General features: G+C 37.5%; 1 long non-coding RNA gene and 1 other non-coding gene across 3 annotated transcripts; one reads left to right on the forward strand and one right to left on the reverse strand.

The window, feature by feature from the left end:
- Window positions 1–5457: 5457 nt before the first annotated feature.
- LOC133821434 (uncharacterized) lies at window positions 5458–7154 on the reverse strand. Of its 2 annotated transcripts, XR_009887571.1 has the most exons (4): window positions 7036–7154; window positions 6879–6954; window positions 6346–6407; window positions 5458–5627 (listed from the first exon to the last, which is right to left on the reverse strand). It is a non-coding gene; the product is annotated as an uncharacterized LOC133821434 (long non-coding RNA). The 2 variants fall into 2 exon arrangements; XR_009887572.1 differs by lacking the exon at window positions 6879–6954 and having other exon boundaries at window positions 7036–7132.
- Window positions 7155–21535: 14381 nt separating this feature from the next.
- LOC133828090 (small nucleolar RNA R71) lies at window positions 21536–21642 on the forward strand. The gene has a single exon (XR_009890732.1). It is a non-coding gene; the product is annotated as a small nucleolar RNA R71 (small nucleolar RNA).
- The last annotated feature ends 584 nt before the right edge of the window (window positions 21643–22226 follow it).

The following is a 22226-nucleotide window of genomic DNA, read 5'->3' on the forward strand; positions in this document are numbered from 1 at the left end:
AATACACAAATATGCCCTCAACGGGCCAAATTACCAAAACACCCTAATAATCAAATGTGGACCCACATGCATGCATATAACATCATATTATAATATAATTCACATAAACATGCATATTATCAGCTAACGACATAATTAAACAGTTATGACCCTCCCAGCCTACTAATCCAGCCATTAAACCGCATTAGGGATTCCGAGGCATTACAACAATCCCCTCCTTACAAAAATCTTGTCCTCGAAATTTACCTGAATAGCTCGGGATACTGACTCTGCATGTCTGACTCCAACTCGCAGGTCGCTTCCTCGTCCTTGTTGTTCCTCCATAATACCTTAACCAAAGGTATCGTCTTATTCCTGAGGACCTTATCTTTTATGTCAAGTATCTGAACTGGCTGCTCCTCAAAGGAGATATCTGGCTCAAGCTCCAAATCTTCATAGCTCAACTTATGATTCACATCAGATACATACCTCCGAAGAGCTGAAACATGAAATACATTATGCACGGCTGACAAAGCCAGTGGCAAAGCCAACCTGTAAGCCACCTGACCAATCCTCTCCAGGATCTCAAATGGACCTACAAATCTAGGGCTATGCTTGCCCTTCTTCCCAAACCTTCTCACCCCTTTCCATGGCGAGACTCTAAGGAAGACATAGTCTCCCACTTAGAACTCCACGTTCCTGCGCTTGGGATCTGCATAGCTCTTCTGTCTACTCTGAGAAGCGAGCATCCGAGCTCTAATCTTCTCAATGGCCTCACTGGTCCTTTGAATTGCCTCAAGACCCAAGTATCTCCTTTCACCTGTCTCATCCCAATGAATGGGAGATCTGCACTTCCTACCATACAGCATCTCATAAGGTGCATCTCCAATGGTGGACTAATAATTGTTGTTGTAGGAAAACTCTATCAAAGGTAAATACTTACTCCAAGATCCACCAAAGTCTAGCACACATGCTCGCAACATGTCCTCCAATATCTGGATCGTCCTCTCAGATTTCCCATCTGTCTGAGGATGATAAGTAGTACTGAACTTCAACTGTGTCCCCATGGCCTTCTGTAAACTCCCCCAGAACTTGGAAGTAAAAGTGGGGTCCCAATCTGACACGATCGACCTCGGTGCTCCATGGAGGCGCACGATCTTTCTCACATAGAGATTTACATATTGATCAACTGTATAAGTAGTCCTCACTGACAAGAAGTGAGCTGACTTGGTGTAGCGATCCACTATCACCCAAATAGAATCATGCTCACCAACAGTCCTGGGTAAGTCCACCACAAAATCCATCCTGATGTCCTCCCACTTCCACTCTGGGATATCCAGAGGCTGCAATAACCCTACCGACCTCTGATGCTCAGCCTTGAACTGCTGACATGTCAAGCACTTAGCCACATACTCTACTACATCTTTCTTCATCCCCGGCCACCAATACAACAATCTCACATCCTGATACATCTTTGTGGTGCCTGGATGCAAAGAATAAGGTGTAGTATGAGGTTCATCCAGAATCTCTCGCCTCAAAGCAGTGTCTAACGGAACACATATCCGCCCCTTGTATCTTAACAAGCCTAACTTAGACACTGTATAATCTCTGGATGCTCCGGCCAAAACATCCTCTCTGATCTTGATCAGCTGTGGATCACTCAACTGGCCCTCTTTGATTCTCTCTAACAGTGTAGATTGTAGTGTAATATTAGCCAACTGGCCCATCAGCAACTCTATACCAGCTCTGGTCATATCATCTACTAACTCTCTGGCTATCAGCCTCATACCATAAATCTGTCCCGGACCCCTCCGGCTTAAAGCATCAGCTACCACGTTGGCTTTTCCTAGATGATACAAAATCTCACAATCATAATCTTTTACTAACTCCAGCCAACGCCTTTGTCTCATATTCAAGTCTTTCTGGGTGAAGAAGTATTTCAGGCTCTTGTGGTCTGTGCAGATCTCACACTTCTCTCCATAAAGATAATGCCTCCATATCTTTAAAGCAAAGACCACAGCCGCCAACTCTAAATCATGAGTGGGATATATCTTTGCATACTCCTTCAACTGACAAGAGGCATAAGCAATTACCTTCTCTGATTACATCAGAGCACAGCCCAAACCCTGATGAGAAGCATTACAATAAATCACAAACTTCTCTTGATCTGTTGGAAGACTCAGAATCGGAGCTGTAATCAACCTCTGCTTTAGTTCCTGGAAGTTGTTCTCACATTTATCTGACCACACAAATTTTTGGCTCTTGCGTGTCAGCTCAGTCAATGCAGTAGCAATCTTTGAGAACCCTTCCATGAAACGCCTATAATAACTTACCAATCCAAGGAAACTTCTAACCTCAGAAGCATTCTTTGGCCTTGGCCAATCTTTGACAGCTACAATCTTCGCTGGATCTACCTTAATCCCCTCCTTACTGACAATGTGCCCAAGAAAGGATACCTGAGATAACTAGACCTCACATTTCTTGAACTTTGCAAACAATCTGTGTTCCCTCAGTCTCTGTAGAACCAACCTCAGATGCTGCTCATGCTTTGACTCAGACTGAGAATATACCAGAATATCATCGATGAAGATGATCACAAACTGGTCCAGATAATCCTTGAACACTTTGTTCATCAGATCCATAAAAGCAGCAGGGGCATTAGTCAATCCAAATGACATGACTAAGAACTCATAATGCCCATACCTGGTACGAAAAGTAGTATTCGGTATGTCTCCCTCCTTGACCCTCAACTGATGATAACCAGAACGAAGATCAATCTTTGAGAATACCTTTTTACCTTGCAACAAATCAAACAAGTCATCTGTCCTTTTCAAAGGATACCTATTCTTAATTGTCAACTTATTCAGTTCTTTGTAATCAATACACATCCTCAGAGAACCATCCTTTTTCTTCACAAACAGAACTGGCGCACCCCAAGGTGAGAAACTAGGTCTGATAAAACCCAATTCCAACAGTTCTTGGAAATATACCTTTAATTCTTTCAACTCAGTTGGGGTCATTCTGTAAGGTGCTCTAGACATTGGCTCCATCCCTAGTGCCAGTTCTATAACGAACTCAATTTCTCTGTGCGGGGGAAACCCTGGAAAATCTTCTGGAAACACATCCAGGAATTCACAAACAAGTCTGGTCTCTTTTGGTTTCACTGGCACGACCTGAGTGGTATCAACCACACTAGCTAAGAATCCAATACAACCTCCTTGCAATAAAACCCTAGCCCTCAATACGGAAATCATAGGTATGCGAGGTCCATGCACAGTACCAACAAACACAAAAGGATCCTCACCTTCAGGCTCAAAGGTGACCATCTTCCTTCTGCAATCAATGGTTTCCCCATACTTTGCCAACCAATCCATACCCAATATCATATCAAAGTCATTCATAACCAACTCTATAGAATCCATTGATAACTCTCTGCTCTCCACTGTCACTGGCAAAGATCTAACCCATCTCCTGGATACCACTAACTCTCCAATGGGTAACAAAGTTCCAAACCCCACAGCATAAAAATCACAAGGTCTACACAGTCTATCAATAATACTACTAGCAACAAAAGAGTGTGTAGCACCAGAATCAATCAATATATTATAAGGGGTTCCAGCACTAAGAAGTTGACCTGTAACTACTGAGGGAGAAGCCTCAGCTTCTGCTTGTGTCAATGCGAACACTCGAGCTGGGTCCGAGCTGTCCACTTTCCTAGGTTCTTCTTTTCTTACCTTAGGGTAATCCGTTTTAAGACGACCCACTGCTCCACAAGAGAAGCAGTCCCTTGCCCTACACTCTCCCAAATGACACCTCTTATATTTAGGGCATTCAGGATAAGACTTCCAGGCTTCATTACCACTTGGACGACCCATTGAGATACCATGAGGTCGCCTATCAGGACCTGGAACTGGGAAGGTGTCAGGAACCTTCCTCTCCTGATCACTGGGGCCTCCACCCCTACTTGAACCCACAAATAGAGGACCTGTCCTCCTGAACTCTTTTCTGGCTGCACTATCTCGCCAGATCTTGTTCTCTGCACTCTCAGCTGTGAGTGCCTTCTCAACCACCTGTGCATAGGTAGTAACCCCAGCCACAATGGTAATACGTACATCACGGGCTAATCTGGGTTGTAGCCCCTGAAGAAATCTCTCTCTTCTGGTCCCATCAGTGGCACCAGCTCCATGGAAAATTTCGCCAAACGACCAGTCACCCTCATGAAATCTAAGATGGTGGTAATCATACTCATCCACTGTTCTGCCTTGGCAGGATCTGCACTGCCCTAAAAAATTGGAGGTTGTTGCTTCCTGAACCTTTCATAAAGAGGCTCCCATTTATTTCCAACCTCAGGCAGCTACCCAGCTGCTGTCACCGACATAGGAGGTGCCTCTGATACGCTGGCCACTGCAGGCGCTTGCTGTTGTCTTGGGAGACGAAGCTCTTCCCCCTGTCTCAACATTGTTGCCTGCAGATCGCTAATTATCTACTGTCAGTTTACAGGAGCTGGCTGTGGAATTTGTCCTTGGTCATTTTCCTAACCCTGATTGTTATTATTCTGGCCTTTATCACTCTGGCTAGCTGACATATATGTCTGCCCTGGATTCGTTCTTAACACTGATACCTTGCTGAAACAATGATCAATACGGCCAGTCAGGTAGTAATAACTAAACCTCTTGCCGCCTTACGGTCCAAGAACAAGCAGACAATTATCATATTCCACAGTCGTACAAATATACAAGCAGATACATGTTTATAGCATTTAGCACTTAGCATGTATCACATAGTAATCCACAAACAACAATACTAATAAGTATGTTCCAGCAATCTCAGTACTATTTAGCACACAGTTGCTGAGGATATAATATTTCAGGGCACAGGTTTAACATGGTGTCTCATGCATACAGCTAAAGCATTTATACTATATTTAAGCAATTATACATATAACTACATAAATAGTTACCAAACCATGAGTCGAGCTTGACTTCAATGATGTGTGTACATGCCCAGCCAGTCTACAGGAACCCTAACCTTGGCACACTCTGATACCAAGTTGTAACGCCCTGGTTACCCCAGAACAGTTACGGTGAACCAGAAATCAAAAGGAAATGATATATTTTATTTAAAACATAAAACTGTTCATGGGCCCATAAAAAACATTTACAAGTTATTTACAACTCAAAATGGTCATTACTGTTTCAAATTTACAAACCCGCCGACCTAAGCGGAAAAAATAGGGTAAACCCCCTAGTTCCTCTGAGAACTCCTTGGTCGTGGTGGTCAAGCAGCCGCATATGTACACAGCACCACCTATGTAACACCCTCACTTATTTTAGTTAAAACCATATTTGAGGTGTTACGTTTTAAAACTATATCATCATTTATTACTGCGGAAGTCTGGACATTTTTTTTTTTTAAACTTGAAAACTTATTTCACATTATTTACATTAAACATAAAGTGTGTCTCAAACATATTATACATAAGTATTAAATAACCCAATTTATTTTCAAAACATAACTTCACACTTTATTACAAACATCTCACTGATAACTGAAATAACCCACAAAAGGTCGATATGTTCATATGTACAAATCAGGGTCAGGACCATGCTTCAGTTCTCCTCATGTCATTCACACATTTCTTTCTCTACCTGCAACACAAGACAACTGTGAGCCTAAAGCTCAGTAAGAAAAGTAATGCATGCAATGCTAATGATTACCCAATATCAATGGACATACACAACTTCTTTTTTAATTTTGGGCCCCTTAATATTGTGCACACTGTTTGAATTGGTCAATGCCTGCAGGGCTTGTTACACATATAATATAAAATCCCATGGGTTCTCCTCTGGCTAGCCATCACCACAGTAGGGCACATTAAAAACCTTATTCCATCGTTGCCCCGTCGGGCTCAAGAGTTAAGGCGGCCACACACTGTGGTGTCAATACATATAACAATAACTCATATGGAGGAGAAATAAAAACGGAAATATGGCAAACAATATAATTGGTTCACTAAAACCTAGCCCAAATTATTGGGCAGCCACTATAAGCCTACTATAGGCCTCCGTTTACACTTATTAACACTTTCATTTGCCTTTTCAAAACAGTGGCACTGAACTTAAACTTCTTATTACAAATTTCTTTTATGTTGCACAAAACTTGCAAAGGCATCAGATGATTAATCATCATAATATCATGCATGGTCTTATATCATATAATAATTTACCATATAACTATTATGCCATGCATACAAATTTATGATGAAGTGTCAATGTATGTTAATACCACTTACTCACAAAATATTCATATAATGCATACTTTCACATAACATGTAATTCTTGTGTTGCAGTTGAGTACTTTACTTACCTTCTGTCCAAAATATAATTCACCGTGTAACAAGTGGTGTCTTAGGTATTGATGTGCTTATCCTGACAATGGCATGGATTTCTCATCATAATGATGGTAGTAATACATTGAACTCTCATTTTAAAAAAATACCCATAAAACATCATATCAAATTTCATATCCAATTCTTGCCTAAAATGCCTTAAACCACCTAGATCGAGCGTTAAATTTATCTTAGACATTTGGAGAAATTTTGACAGAGTTTCCCCTTAATTTTATCTATCCTCAAATATCAAAATTAACCAATAATCAACATCAAATAACCTGCCATAACCATATATCCCAAATACCAACATGATTCATCATAAGGTTATCATATACCGATTTTGATAAAATTCTTATCTCCTAGATCATCACCCAAATTAAATGAGTCTCCACATCTATTCAAACATTTATAAACATATATACTCTCTTATAAACTCAATCAAATAACCAAAAATCAGTTTGTACTCCAAGAACCCCAAAAACCTCATAAAACACAAAATTTCACTTACCGAGCAACTTTTCGGCGAAAACAATCTCTTCTAGATTTTCTAAACCTCAAACCACTTGGAAACCACCAAGAAATATCTTAACAAGAGATAAAACACCATAGATAAGCTCTCAGCAAAATTCAAAAACATAGTTTAACTTCCAAGTACAAGAACTTACCATAAAAAGGCTAGAACTAAGCTTAATCCACTTCTTTGGCTTTGATTTCACTTGGATCTCCTTAGAATTTCTTAAAACCAGCCAAGAAATGGTTTTTGGTTTTATTTTCTCTCTGTTTTTCAGAGTAATGGTCGTGCAAAGTGATAAGGTTGATGAAAATTCTTTATTTTCAATGATTTAGCCTTATTGTATCAAAATTTGACACCTTTCATCTCATCATTTCACCTTTTGACTTATGAAAACCTTATCACTTCAATAATTTTGACTTAATCATCTGCTAGTCCTATTATCCTTATGTTTAAAACACTCACACCAAACCTTAGGTCCATATGACTTCATACCCAATAGTTATGCTTACCCGATCGAGCGTAGCGCACTTATGCTAAGCTCGTTTTGACTTTGCATCAATACCACTGATTATGTATACCTCCCATCAAGAATTGATCTAATGGTTCTAAAACCATTTTTACATCATCAATGAGACCTTAATCATACCTCGATTACATTTGGTAAATCCATAAATACTCAATTTTACACCGAAATACTAGTAATCGACATTGTACTATTTTTCACTACTTAGCCTATTTTGCCTTCTATATCTCACTTTCATCACTTAATTCCATGCCTTGTCCATATTTTTCATACTTTCTTATATATTGAGCACATCAAACACCCATAAAAGACAACTCAAATGCCACAAGGTTAATAATATTGAGCATACATATAGACATCACATACACAACTTTTATACTTATACATGAAAACACTTATAAGAATATGCATATGCTCAAATTATACATATTGTATGATATGTAATGCAATGCAATCATGTGATTATTGGCTATATTATATCAAAATAATGTGGGTGCTACAACCTAAGCTCTCCACTCAAGGTTGGGTGAGCTTTTCTTTCCCTTTACCTGCACCACATAGCACCCATGAGCCAAGGCCCAGAAAGAAAACACAATGTATCATGAATATAATATCAACAATGATCATAATAATCATTCAGGACTTTCAGTCCAAAACAGATGAGTGACAGTCGCAAAAGTCACTAAGGTGGGTTCTGTTCCCTCTAGCCATGTGACGATAGGGTCACCAGGGCGTTACAACTAAGTGAACCTTTCACTAGCTTAAACAGGATAGGTGCATGATGACTAGTCACCAACATAACCTACCTCATGACCGTAGAGTCATAACCATGGGATTCCGCTCCCTATCCATGTGACAAGCAGTCACCTAGGCCTTTGGCCCTAGCTCTGAGTAATTAGTCCTAGACTAGTCAAGTGCTTATAAGTTTCATTGACCTTAGGGTCGATCTAGCATTAATGCTCTAGAGTCATTCAACACTGATATCGATTAGATCTAATCTTTAATCAGCCCTGCGTTCAGGACGCTTATGCCATTTCTGACTCTCAGGTCAATAATATGCGACTAGTGTCGTCCCTGACTAATCAGTGCCATACACAAGTAAGCAAGCTCTGTTAAGCATTTAATATTCAATCAATGTCCACATTTATCAACCAACATGCCTCAACAACAATCATGCATGTCATATACACAGGGTGTAGTTTTCTTACCTCTGATTCGAGCGAGAATGAATAAAAGAACGACCCTTGAGAACGATCTGACTTTTAGTCCTTTAACAGCTACCTGGTCATAACCAAATATGGGACACCATCAATAAAATGAACAACAAGGGTTCCTAAACCAATATCTAGCCTCCGGGACATCAATCCCCACTAATCCGGATAGTAGGAACAATCCTTAGGCCTAAAACCAAGTTCCCGAGGTCAAAATACTCAAACAGGCTCAAAACTACCCAAGAGTTGCGAGCCTAGCACCTTGAGCCGCGGCCCCCAGCCACACCAGGAGCAAGGGTCGCGACGCCCCACACTCAGGGTCGCAATGCCCAACAAGGCCAAACTGCTCAATGTGCTTCTTCGAGCTAGGGTCGCGGCCCCCAACCCAGAACCAACAATAAATTCAGTTTCCATCATCCCAAACCCTCCAAAAACATACCTAAACACTTCCAAATCCAAAAATCAAAGTTTCCAAACTTCCCAATGATCCAAAACCATCAAATCCTGAGGCTCAAACGAACCAAAAAACTCAACGATTCACAAAATCCAATTCAAATCTTGGAAACTCTAAAAACTCAAAACTTAAAACTTAGATTACCTTTGATTGGGTTGTTTCTCGTCAAATCCTTCGGTCAAGAAGCTTCTAATCTTTCCTAGGATCGCTATGCCTCGATCCTCTCTTGATTCTGACTCATAGAACTCGAGATTTCTTCGAAAATGCCTCGAACGGTAATACGAACTAACGGGATGAGAGAAAAGGGTTTTCTAACGTACGGTTCTATCTGACAAGCTACTTCAAGCTTAAGTAACCTCAAATAAAACCTAGTGCTCGGGGTCCCGAAAACACCCCCAGGGACATTATAGCCAAAACTCCCAGAATTTCCTCATGATCTCAATAATTCCCAATTTATCATCAAATAACTTTCTCATTACTCAATATCCCAATAAAATACCCCATTATGACAAAACCGCTTATTTATAATATAAGATCGTCTCATGCCGAATAGCTCGAATATATCTCCATAATAATGGGATCTCATTCATAATTCACAATATGCACCAAAATACACAAATGTGCCCTCAACGGGCCAAATTACCAAAACACCTTAATAATCAAATGTGGGCCCACATGCATGCATATAATATCATATTATAATATAATTCACATAAACATGCATATTATCAGCTAACGGCATAATTAAACAGTTATGGCTTTCCCAGCCTACTAATCCAACCATTAAACCACATTAGGGATTCTGGGGCATTATACTAACCATAAAATAACAAACTCTAATTCTCTAGGCTGATTTTGAATTTACTAAGCCCAAAATCTTATTGGGCTTTAGGGCTTAATGTAGACTTGATCCATAACAATTCTTAATAATACCATAATTAATTTATTCTTACAATATCACCCGCAAACAAGACTACTAATTTCACAAAACTATACTATATTGTACTAATCATACTACTAAATATTACAATCATAGCCACTAAATATTTCAAAAACTAAATCTTATTCTATCACCACAACTCAAGTTAAATCTATTCTATAAAAATAAAGACAACCTATAATCATATAAATAAAGAGGTGTAAGAGAAAGGTAACCTTGGTTACTACAATTCTCCCCTCCTTAAAGAAATTTCGTCCTCGAAATTTGTCTTACTAAAATCCTCGGGATAACATTCCCTCATATCTTCCTCCAATTCCCATGTTGCCTCTCTTTCAATGCTATTGCTCCACAAGATTTTAACTATAGGGATACTTTTGGACCTTAACTCCTTAGTTCCCCACTCTAGAACGCGTACTAGCCATTCTTCATAACTGCAATCTTGTTTCAACTCTAGAGCCTCGTAATTGAGCACATGGGATGGATCTGATACATACTTTCTCAACATAGATATATGGAAAACATTATGTGTTTCAGCTAATGATGGTTGTAAAGCCAACTGATACGCTATTTGCCCTACTTTGTCCAACATCTCAAAAAGGACCTATAAACCTCAGGCTTAACTTTCCTTTCTTTCTGAAATGCATAATCTCCTTCATCGGAGATACTTTGAGAAAGACTTGATCGCCTACTGAAAACTCAACATTTCGCCTTTTAGCGTCGGCATAGCTCTTCTAGCGACTTTGAGCAGCAAACATTCTTTGTCTTATCTTTTCTATTGCTTATGGTTCTTCTCTTAGAGCTTCAGGTCCTAAATATCATCTTTCACCAACGTCGTCCCAATGAAGTGGTGATCGACACTTCCATCCATATAGCATCTCATAAGGTGCCATGCCTATCACGGCTTGATAACTGTTGTTGTAAGAGAACTCTATTAATTTTAGATACTTACTCCACAATCCTAAGAAGTCTAATGCACACGCCCTCAGCATATCTTCTAAAATTTGAATGGTATGTTCTAATTGACCATCAGTTTAAGGGTGAAATACCATACTTAGCTTTAACTTAGTGCCTATGGCATGTTGTAGGCTTTCCTAGAACTTCAAGGTAAAAACCAATCCTCTATCAGAGACAATCGTCTTTGGGACTCCATGTAATCTTACTATCTCTGCCACATAAAGCTTTGCATACTACTCATCGTTATAAATTGTTCTTACTGGCAAGAAGTGAACAGATTTTGTGAGTCTATCTACAATCACCCAAACAAAGTCATGTTGCTTGGTGGTCCTTGGTAATCCCATCATGAAGTCCATCGCTATATCTTCCCATTTCCATTCAGGAATCTCTAACGGTTGTAATGTTCCAGCGGTCTCTGATGTTCGACCTTAACTTGTTGGCATGTCATATATTTTGCTACAAACTCTGCTATGTCTTTCTTCATTTTCGGCCACCAGTACATTGTCTTGACATCGTTGTACATCTTGGTCGATCCCAGATGAAGTGAACATGGAGCGGTGTGCGCTTCTCACATGATACTTTCTCTTAACCCGTCTTGATTCGGCACACACACTCGATTTCTATATCGTAGAATACATTCCTTTGTTATCGAAAAATCAACATTTTCCGAGCTTTGTAGTGCTGCCGTTTTCTTAGGAAGAAACTCGTCCTATTGTTGCTTCTCCTTAATTTCCTCCATAAGTGTTGACTTGATTGTGAGATCAGCTAATTATCCTATTATCAGCTCGATTTTGGATTTCTTCATATCATCGTGTAAGGGTTGTGCAATCCCCTTAAGCATTGATATGCTACCATAACTTTGTCTACTAAGTGTGTATGCCACGACATTAGCCTTTCCCGGATGATACAAAATCTCACAATCGTAGTCCTTAATTAGCTCCAGCCACCTTCGTTGCCTCATGTTGAGCTCCTTTTTCATAAATAAGTACTTTAAACTCTTGTGGTCCATATAGATCTCACACTTCTCTCTGTACAGATAATGCCTCCAAATCTTTAGAGCGAAGACCACTGCTGCCAACTCTAAGTCATGGGTCGGGTACCTTTGTTCGTACTCCTTTAGTTGTCTCAAGGCGTATGCGACCACCTTTTCGTCTTGCATCAAAATGCATCCAAGTCCTTGTTTTGACATGTCGCAATATACTACATACTTTCCCTTGTCATTTGGGATGCATAGAACTGGGCTGTTATGAGCTTGTCCTTTAGCGTTTGGAAGCTTTCTTCGCACTTCTCCATCCATACAAATTTATGTTGCTTCCTTGTCAAATTTGTTAAGGGCGTAACTATTTATGAGAACCCTTCAACAAATCGTCTGTAGTATCATGCTAAGCCTGGAAAACTTCTTACTTCGGTGGCACTCTTAGGCTTGGGCCAGTATTTCACAGCTTTTATCCTGGTTGGGTCTACTTCAACGCCATTTTTTGATACAATGTGTCCTAAAAATGCAACCTTCTCTAGCCAGAATTCGCATTTCTTAATTTGGCGTATAATTGGTGTTTCTTGAGCCTTTCTAATGTCAATTGCAGGTGCCCTTCATGCTCTTCTTCTGTCTTTGAGTAGATTAGTATGTCATCAATGAATACCACCACGAACTTATCCAAGTAATCCTTAAATACTTGATTCATAAGGTCCATGAACGCAGCTGGTGCGTTTGTCAATCCAAATGACATTACTAAGAACTCATAATGTCCATATTGAGTCCTGAAAGTCATCTTTGGGATATCCTCCTCTCGTACTTTTAGTTAGTGATATCCTGACTGTAGATCTATCTTTGAGAACACCGTGGATTCTTGCAATTGATCAAAAAGATCGTCTATTCGAGGCAAATGATACTTGTTCTTGATCGTCACTTTGTTTAGCTCTCGATAATCTATGCACATCCTCATGCTCCCGTCATTCTTCTTGACAAAAAGCATTAGTGCACCCCAAGGCGAAAAGCTTGGTGTAATGAAACCCTTGTCTAAAAGCTCTTGCAGTTGTATCTTTAATTCCTTAAGCTCCATCGACGCCATCCTATATGAAGTTTTTAATATTGGTGTCATTTATGGTGCCAACTTTATTTCAAACTCGATCTCCCTACTCGGAGGTAATCTCGGTAGATCTTCTGAAAATACCTCGGAAAATTCACATACTATGTGTGCATTCTTTGGTTTGAGTTGTGTCTCTCGTGAATTGTCTACTATACTGGCTAGAAACGCCTGGCAACCACTACCGATTAAATGTTGAGCTTTGAGAGATGAGACTATCGTATGTGAGTTCTAGAAATTACTCCTCTGTAAGTGAACTTCTCGCCATCTTCTGTTCGAAAATTGACCGTCTTACCCCTTACAGTCAATTGTTACCCCATATTTTGCTAACCAGTGCCCTATATCATAGTCCTTAAGGTCTAACTCGATCAAATCTACTGGAAATTATCTTCCTTCGATTCTAACTACAATGCTACACACCCCTCTACTAGATAGCATTCTTTCCCTCGAGGGTAATTATGTGACTAACTAATCTCTAAAAAGTTTGCATGGCTTATCTAAGTTATCAATCATATTCATAAAGACAAAGGAATGTGTCGCTCCTGAATCGAATAAAACATTGAATTGCTTGCCAGAGATTGTGATCTGACCAGGTACTACTGTATTGCTAGTTTCCGCCTCAGCTTATGTAAGAGTGAAAACTTTGGCGGTATTAACTTTCGTCCTTCTTTTAGTCTCTCAATTTTGGGCAGTCTTTCTTGAGGTGACCTTCGTTTCCACAATTGAAGCAACCTCTAGTCTTATATTGGCATTCTCCTATATGTTTTCTCTATAGACTGGGCATTGAGGATATTCTACGTAAGGCTTCTTATTCCCATTGCCTTCCGACGTAGTTTTCTCTTTCTTGTCCGCCTTTTGGTTATTACCACCATCGTGTTTCCTTTTATGGTCGTTTTGTTCGTAATTGCTTTTCTTGGCATCTTTCCAACTGCTCCTTCTTTCTAGATTTTATCCTCCTCCTGCTCGGCATCCTAAGTTTTTTCAACGTTTTCGCATATGTGGCTATTCCCCGAACCAACTTTACGTTTCATGATATCATTGGCTTCAGCCTTTTAAGAATCTTTGAATTTGTAACGTGTTAGTGGGTACCATGTCTGCTGCAAACTTGGCCAGTTGGTCAAATTTTCTTGCGTATTTTGTCACAGTCGAATTCCCTTGAGTAAACACAATGAATTCATCCACCCTTGTGGCTAGAATCGCAGGGTTGTAGTATTTCTTATGGAATACTTGGATATACTCTTCCCAAGTCATAACATTGACATCTCGAGTCTGCTTCACTATATCCCACCAGATGCGGGCGTCTTTCTTGAGTAAGCTTGAGGCGCATGAGATTCGGTCCTCATTTCCCAAGCACATATGTTCCAATATGGATTCTACTGAATGAAGCCATTCTTCGGTTTCTTTCTTATCCTCTTTCCTGTTTGATTTCTTGTTCGTTCAATCTTCTGGATCTTCTTAGTTCTTGCTCCATTTTCTTTTCTATTTCCCACAAAAGAGAAAATTATACAAAAAAAAACTAAGACAAACAAACAAAAAAAAGTATAACCTAGCCTATTGCACTACTATCTATTAGTTCCATCTATCTATTAAAACTATCTTATGAAAATTAAGTCCAACTCAGGTAAATGGGCCTTAACAATTGAATCTTTCATGGAGGAGGGCTAGGTTCAGTATGTCGCACCCACCACTAAGGCCCCCTAACTTCCACTTGGACCCAAAAGAAAGGAATTTCAACCCTTGCCTTATTAATTGTCATTCATTAATTAGGCCCAATCTAATAATGCAAAGCAAATGGGTCTTCACAAATGGGTTAACCCATAAGAGAGGAATTTAAACCTTGCATTTTCAATTGAGCCCAAAATAAATTTTAAAAAATCATTTTAATATTACTAAAATCCAAAAAAATCCACAATATAAAAGAAACAATACAAAATTTCAAAATTAAATTAAAAATAAATAAATATCCATAACAAACTAAAGGAAGTTATACTAAAACGTCTTATTTTTTAAAAAAAAATATCTACTAAACTAAAGATCTAATATTCTATATCACATATGGCTCTAATCACATTATTATTCATTGTTCTAGACTTTGAAATCAAAATAAACTGTAAATTACTAGGGTTATAAATAATATAAACAAAACAAGGTACTTACTTGGTAATGAGACAACCCCTTTTTTCTGACTTGTATGAATATGTGAGAACGTTCTAGCCCAATATAATCTGTCTTTGATACCACTTGTAACATCCTAAATTCTAACTTTAATGGTAGAAAATAAAGATGTTGAAAAATAAACGTAATAAATCGTAAAAAGTGCTGCCTTCTTTATTGATAATTTAAAATAAACATAACCCGAGTTTAAGAAAAATAAATAATAGTCTTTACAATAAAATAAAAATAGAACTAGGCAACATTTAATCATAAAGTTCATAATTTCCCAAGAAAATAACACGCGGCTATACGGCCCCCACATATTCACACCAATCTTGATGTTGGGAATCTGCTCGCCACCGATCATCTAAGGTTAAATTATTCTACAAAAAGTAAGGAAAATACACAATAATTCATACAGAAATCAATCATAAACTTATAAGGAATAATTTCACATGCAATACTATATTCATAACACAAACCAAGGTCATAATCTATCCTATATCACTGTCATACCAAAGATCACACACATATCTAGATCATAAATTTTATCCTGCAATCATAACATTAGTCATAACAATCATACCATCAGTTCATACAAGAGTTCATAACAACACTTATTTATACTAATCATACAAGATCAAAATATATCCTAGGTCATAGGTCATAATCATAGGTTATAGTCATAATAACAAGACAGATATAATAAAAAGATAAGTGCTTATACGGGGGTGGAAATTAAGCCCCGGACATAAGTTTGTCATACAAGTTTGGCAACCGAGCCTACCGAACATCAACTTAGGTCTGTCATACAAGTTTGGCAATTGAGCCTACCGGAAATAAGTCTGTCATACATCATTGGACACCTTAGACCCAACCACACTTACCCCTTTATTGTACCTGAAATGTTAGGTCATACAAAACATAAACTATGTCATAAACTAAACTACCTAATTTTCCTTACCTTGAGTGTGGTGCACAGAAACTATACTTGAGTCCTTTATATGGTAATCCCGCTTAAAATCCTATTTCATAAACATAATACCATTATTAAAACATAAACTAATAGATCTCAAACTCAAACACAATCAAAACGGAACTATACCTCAACCTTGTTCTTGAAGAAAAACCCTAGATCCTTAAATGCTTGCTTGTAGGGTTTTGACAATAAGAAAGATAGCCTTGGTCGTGTGGCTTCTTTGGGTACTAGGGTCAAAGATTTGAAGAGGTGATGGTGATGATGATTTTGGACTAAGGGTTTGTGTTTTGATGGTGGTGCATGACAACAATAGGGAGAGAGAGTGTGTGTATGAGGTTCTCAAGAAGAGCAAGAGTGAATGAAAAAAAATGAGAAGGAATAGGCTCTATTTATAGGCTTTCAAAAATCCTAATTTCATTCTAACTATAATCCAAATTTAAATTTAAATAAATGATCGTGAAAATATGATACGCAAGTGCACGCAATCGATTCAAGTAATATGTAGATGATAAATAGAGTATCGTTCCCACAAAGACTATTTTCCAATTACCAACAATTGTTCTTTTAATTTCTATTTGGAAAACAAAGTTTAGATGAATGAATTTTAATTTTAAAATTATAAATAACTATGAACAAAATTAACTAAAGATGGAAATCAATATTAAAAAGACCTAGGGTATTAATTCATCAACTTTTCATTCTACTAATTTTATTAATCAGTTCTAAATTTTTTTCTTCTTATTCTAATAGCATGTTAATATAAATCGATTCGTATTCTTTTTCAAGATATAAGATCTCATCCTATATGCAGGTTTTCTATATCTTTGTGATAAACTTAAACATATAGCAGGCATTAAGCATAGAAACCTAATTACTACCTAAGCCATATAGATACTTTCTTCCAATATGCAACCTATGTCTATATAATGATAGCATATTCAATTATCATCTTTCGAATTTTGAATCAAAATCATAAATCAAGCAAATATTGATCAGTTATTTATTATCATTAAGCAAACATTATATAGATTAGAATAAAGAAGAAGAATCAATAGAACATCATAATAACATTAAATAGAAATCCAAGTGACTACATTAAACTCTAGATAAAAGATTTAGTTCATAGCTAACATGATGAAAATAAACTTCAAATAATTATTCATAAAAAATAACCTTAAGAATTCAGATGAAGAGAAAAAATCTAAAAAGTCAGGAAAGAAATCTAATTATCGCAGCCTTTTCTAAATTTAGGGTTTATAAAACTAAAAATCCCTTCAAATTCGCAGAATAATGTCCCTTAAATAGTTTTCCAATGCTCCCAGGTGAAAAGACTGTTTTGTCCTTCTAAAAGTGGCTAAAAATCTCAAAACGGCATCAATAGCGTTCTAATGCTAGGTTTTGGGCGCTATAGCGCTATCAACAGAATCAAAATACATCAAAAATTAACTTATTAGCATTGTAGCGCTAGTTTTGTAGCGTTGTAGCCTACTCTTCAGGATTTTCAAGCGCTGTAGCGCTAGTTTTGTAGCGTTGTAGCGCTACTGACAGATTCAAAAGTTTTAAAAGTCTCCTTTCTGGCACTATAGCGCTACTATGATAGCGTTGTAGCACTATTCACATAAATACTATTTGGACTTCTTGTTCCTGAATGACTCGATTTTCTCCAAAATAACTCCATTTTCTTCCACTTTCACTTCATTCCACTCTTTTCACCATCTTAGCATTAAAAAACCTGAAACATGAACAAACAAGCATAATTCTGAAATAAAATAACCCTAAACTAATGAAAATCTTCCTAAAAACTAGACCATAAATGAGCCTAAAACTCGTTTATCAAACTCCCCCAAACTAATCCTTTACTCGCCCTCGAGTAAAGAATCTAACTAGACTTAAATCTAAAGAAACCAAGTTAACATAACCAACCAATTCCAACACTCAAGACTGCTATGCACATATAATTCTCAGGAAAAACAATCATGCTATTTAAAATATTAATCTAGATTTTCAGTCAAAATACTTCACCCTTTCATTGCAATCTATTAACGTCAAAGCTCATTCACTCATAACTCGCAAATAGAATAATTGAACCACTTTATGCACATCAAATTCTCAACAACTAACCACATAACCAAGTATTTCCATATACCTGCACTACTTACTATTCTCCATTAATATAAACAACTGCACAAATAAGAATCAATAGGATTTTATAGGGGTTATAATAGAAAGCTTAGGTACAGGTAGATTAAAAAAAACATTTTTAGGCTTAATCATACCACAAGCATTCCAACTAAACAAACTTTCCCAACAAATTTCAAACCACTCATCCCTTGTTGCCCCTTTTTCTATGCAATGATTGAAAAAAAATCTTTCTTCTCAACGATTGAGAAAACTACGCAAAACCAACTCATTCTTATTTTTCTTTCTCATAATACACTCCCCCAAACTTTGATTTTTCAAGAGATAACTGTTTGGGAGTGTAATCATTTTGCACTTTCTTTTTCTTTTCTTTCTTTAAATTTTCTCAATCACAAGGAATTTTCTTAATAACACATAATACGTAACATCCCATTACACATTCACTCCCCTCACATAATAGTTTTCATGCTCGTGGTATGGATCAAAAAGAGTAAATGGTAATCCAATTCACAGCTAGGCTCAAAAGAATGTGTTAACAAGAAAACAGTATAAGGCTCAAAAGGGTTAACTAAGGATAAAATTTAATAGGGTTAGCTTGAAAGGCACAACCAGTCCAAAAAAAATTCCCTATATCCTTTTCCTAAATGTGCATTGTTTCAAATTTCATCTCAAATAGTAAGCAAACAGGTTCTAGAATTTTTTACAATATTTTTCAATCCACAATCCAAATTCGACATGCATAAAATAATTCAATTATAACATTTGCAATTCATGAGCAATAGATCTCTAATGTCAACAGATCACAGTGAAAAAAACAAAGTAATCTAACCAAGCACACAAATTGTTTCAGATGCACATCAACTTTTCCTTTGGATTATACTACATAACATTCAATCATATTAAAATGGCAATTATAATCAACTTAATTCACACTCTAAAACACAACTCAATACAACTAACTAAAAAAAACACAAACCAAAAAAAACGCATCAAATAACACTACAAATAAATCTCTCCCCCAAACTTAAAACCTAACATTGTTCCCAATGTTTAAAGTGCATAAATAATGAGAAAAGAGACTTACATGAACAGCCACGTCAGTATGGAGATTTTGGAGGCTAAGACGAAGGTCCCTCAAATGGTTGAGACGGCGGCGGCTGCTGTAGCGCTATAACCACCTAAACTTCAATTTTTCACGTTTTTCACGGGTTACGAGTTACAACACAATTTTTCCAGAATAAAACTAAAAACAACTAAAACAAAATCTCTAAAAATATTGTTCCAATAAAAAAAACAAAAACAAATAACATAAAATCAAAAATAAACATAGGAATGCCTCCTAAGAGCGATGTCTTTAACGTCTTTTAGCCGGACTCTTGTTTTCATTAATATTCAACTTGGATCAATTCCTCCCCGCACGTCTTTGAGATCCATAGTGTTATGAGTTGGCCCTCATTTCTTGTGATTAGAAATTATCATAACTTTCCCTCGCTCATATAATATTCGAATCCTTTCATTAAAGTATTTTTTAACTAGTTATGCCCCTTTCTCATTCCGATTTTAACTATGGAGCTTTTCTTAGAGACTTCCAACTTGTTCCCTTCTTGGTTTACCACTTCAACTCTACAACAAGTTGGAATTTCTATTGCTGCAAAAACTTTAAATATAACTTCCTCTTTTTGCACTCGCAGCTTTAACTCACCCTTTTCTACATCAATTAAAGCCCTACCGGTCACCAAGAATGGTCTTCCAAGTATTATTGGAATATTTTCATCTTCCTCCATATCTAATACAATAAAGTCCATGAGAAAGATGACTTTACCCACTTTTACCAATACATCCTCAATCACTCCATGAGGGTGATTAACTGATCTATCTGCCATCTGCAAAGATATCGTAGTTGGCCGAGCTTCTCCAAAATTCAACTTCTGAAAGATTGATAGAGACATTAAATTCACACTAGCTCCTAAGTCACATAAAGCCTTTGTTTCTACTAAACCCTCTATAGAACATGGGATATTGAAACTACCAGGATCTTTAAGCTTTGGAGGTAGTTTCTTCTGAAGTATTGCGCTGCACTCTTCAGTTAATGCAACCGTCTCATTATCCTCTAATTTCCGCTTCCTTGACAAAATTTCTTTCATTAACTTCACATAACTAGGCCTTTTTTCAAGCTTCCACAAAAGGAATGTTAATGTGAAGTTTCTTAAATACTTCAAGAAATTTGGAGAATTGCTTGTCAAGATTTGCCTTTCGAAACTGCTGAGGGTAAGGAATCTTGGGTGTCGACTCGGTGTATTTTGGCATCTCTTTCTTTGGAAGGTCTTCAGTAACCTCCTCTTGTGCTAGACTAGGTACAGGTTGATCTTCAATCTTCTTACCCTTGTTTTCTATTGTAGGCCCTTCATACTCAGTCCCACTCCTCAAGGATATTGCATTACACTGTTCTTTAGGATTCACCTCTATGGAACTAGGGAAATTTCCTTGTTGTCTACTAGAAAACAATTGAGCCAATTAACCTATTTGTGTCTCCAAACTTCTGATGAATGCCCTGATTTCAGTCATGAATTGGTTCAGTACGTCAGGATTTATTTCAGGTTGTGTTGAAGGATGTGGTGGTGGATGAGATGGGCGTAGGTTTGGATCATAATATTGTCCATAAGTCAATTGATGAGGGGGTTGTTGAGGTGGATACTATGAATATTGGGGTTGTAACCCTTGATTATTTTTCCAAGACAGATTAGGATGATTTTTCCAGGCAAGTATATAGGGATTTGAATAAGTGTTGGGTGCAGGTCTTGAAAAATTCCCTATAACCTTTGCATGTTCCAAGGGCATATTATTCACATCAGTTGAGCAACTAGCTGAGTTCGGGCATTGTTCATAAGAATGAGGTCCTCCACAAATCTCACAACTCATGACATTCCGTATTTGCATTGCTTGTGCAGCGAGATTAGTTTGCTGTAGTTGTTTGGTTAAAGATGCTACTTGAGCGGTTAAGAGCGCAATTGGATCAACTTCTAAGACTCTTGCTACTTTCTTATTCTCTCGCTCAGTAGGCCAGTTATAATTATTCATAGCCATCTCTTCCAACAACTCATATGCCTCATTAGCGCTTTTTCTCATAAATGCTCCTCCAGATGCTGCACTATAACTATCCTTGTATTTCCCCCCAAACCATTATAAAAAGTATGTACTAACAACCACTTCTCTATTCCATGATGTGGGAATTTTCTTTGTATTTCCTTAAATCGTTCCCATTCATCATACAAAGACTCTCCATCCAATTGATGGAAATTGTTAATCTCTCCTCTTATTTTGGCTGACTTAGCAGGAGGAAAATATCTTCCAAGAAACTTTTGAGCCAAATCTTCCCAAGTAAGTATAGAATTGGCTTGTAATGAATTCAACCAACTCTTAGCTCTATCCCTTAGTGAAAATGGAAAGAGTCTCAATCTTACAGCATCATTACTAACCCCATTCATCTTAAATGTAGCACATAACTCCAAAAAGTTTGTGATATGTAGATTTGGATCCTCATTTGGTAACCCTCCAAATTTAACACAGTTTTGTACCATCTGAATAATTGAGGGATTTATTTCAAAATTATTCACCTCTACAGTAGGAGGTTGAATACTTGAATGTATCCCTGTAACATTAGGGAGTACATAATTCTTTAATGGTGGATCTGCCTCAACTACATTACCCATATTTGCATTGTTGCTCACACCATTATTCACGTTTTCAGCCATGGTGAATTCCAACCTTTTCTTTATTTTTCGGTTCTATCTGCATGTTTTTTCAATTTCCAGATCTATTGGTATAATCTCCTTTTGTCTATTTCCTCGCATATACCAATAATTCCTGAAACACAATATAACCTTGATTTGAATAAAAGTTAAAC

Source organism: Humulus lupulus, chromosome 3 (genome assembly GCF_963169125.1).
Source record: "Humulus lupulus chromosome 3, drHumLupu1.1, whole genome shotgun sequence".
Classification (NCBI taxonomy): domain Eukaryota; kingdom Viridiplantae; phylum Streptophyta; class Magnoliopsida; order Rosales; family Cannabaceae; genus Humulus; species Humulus lupulus.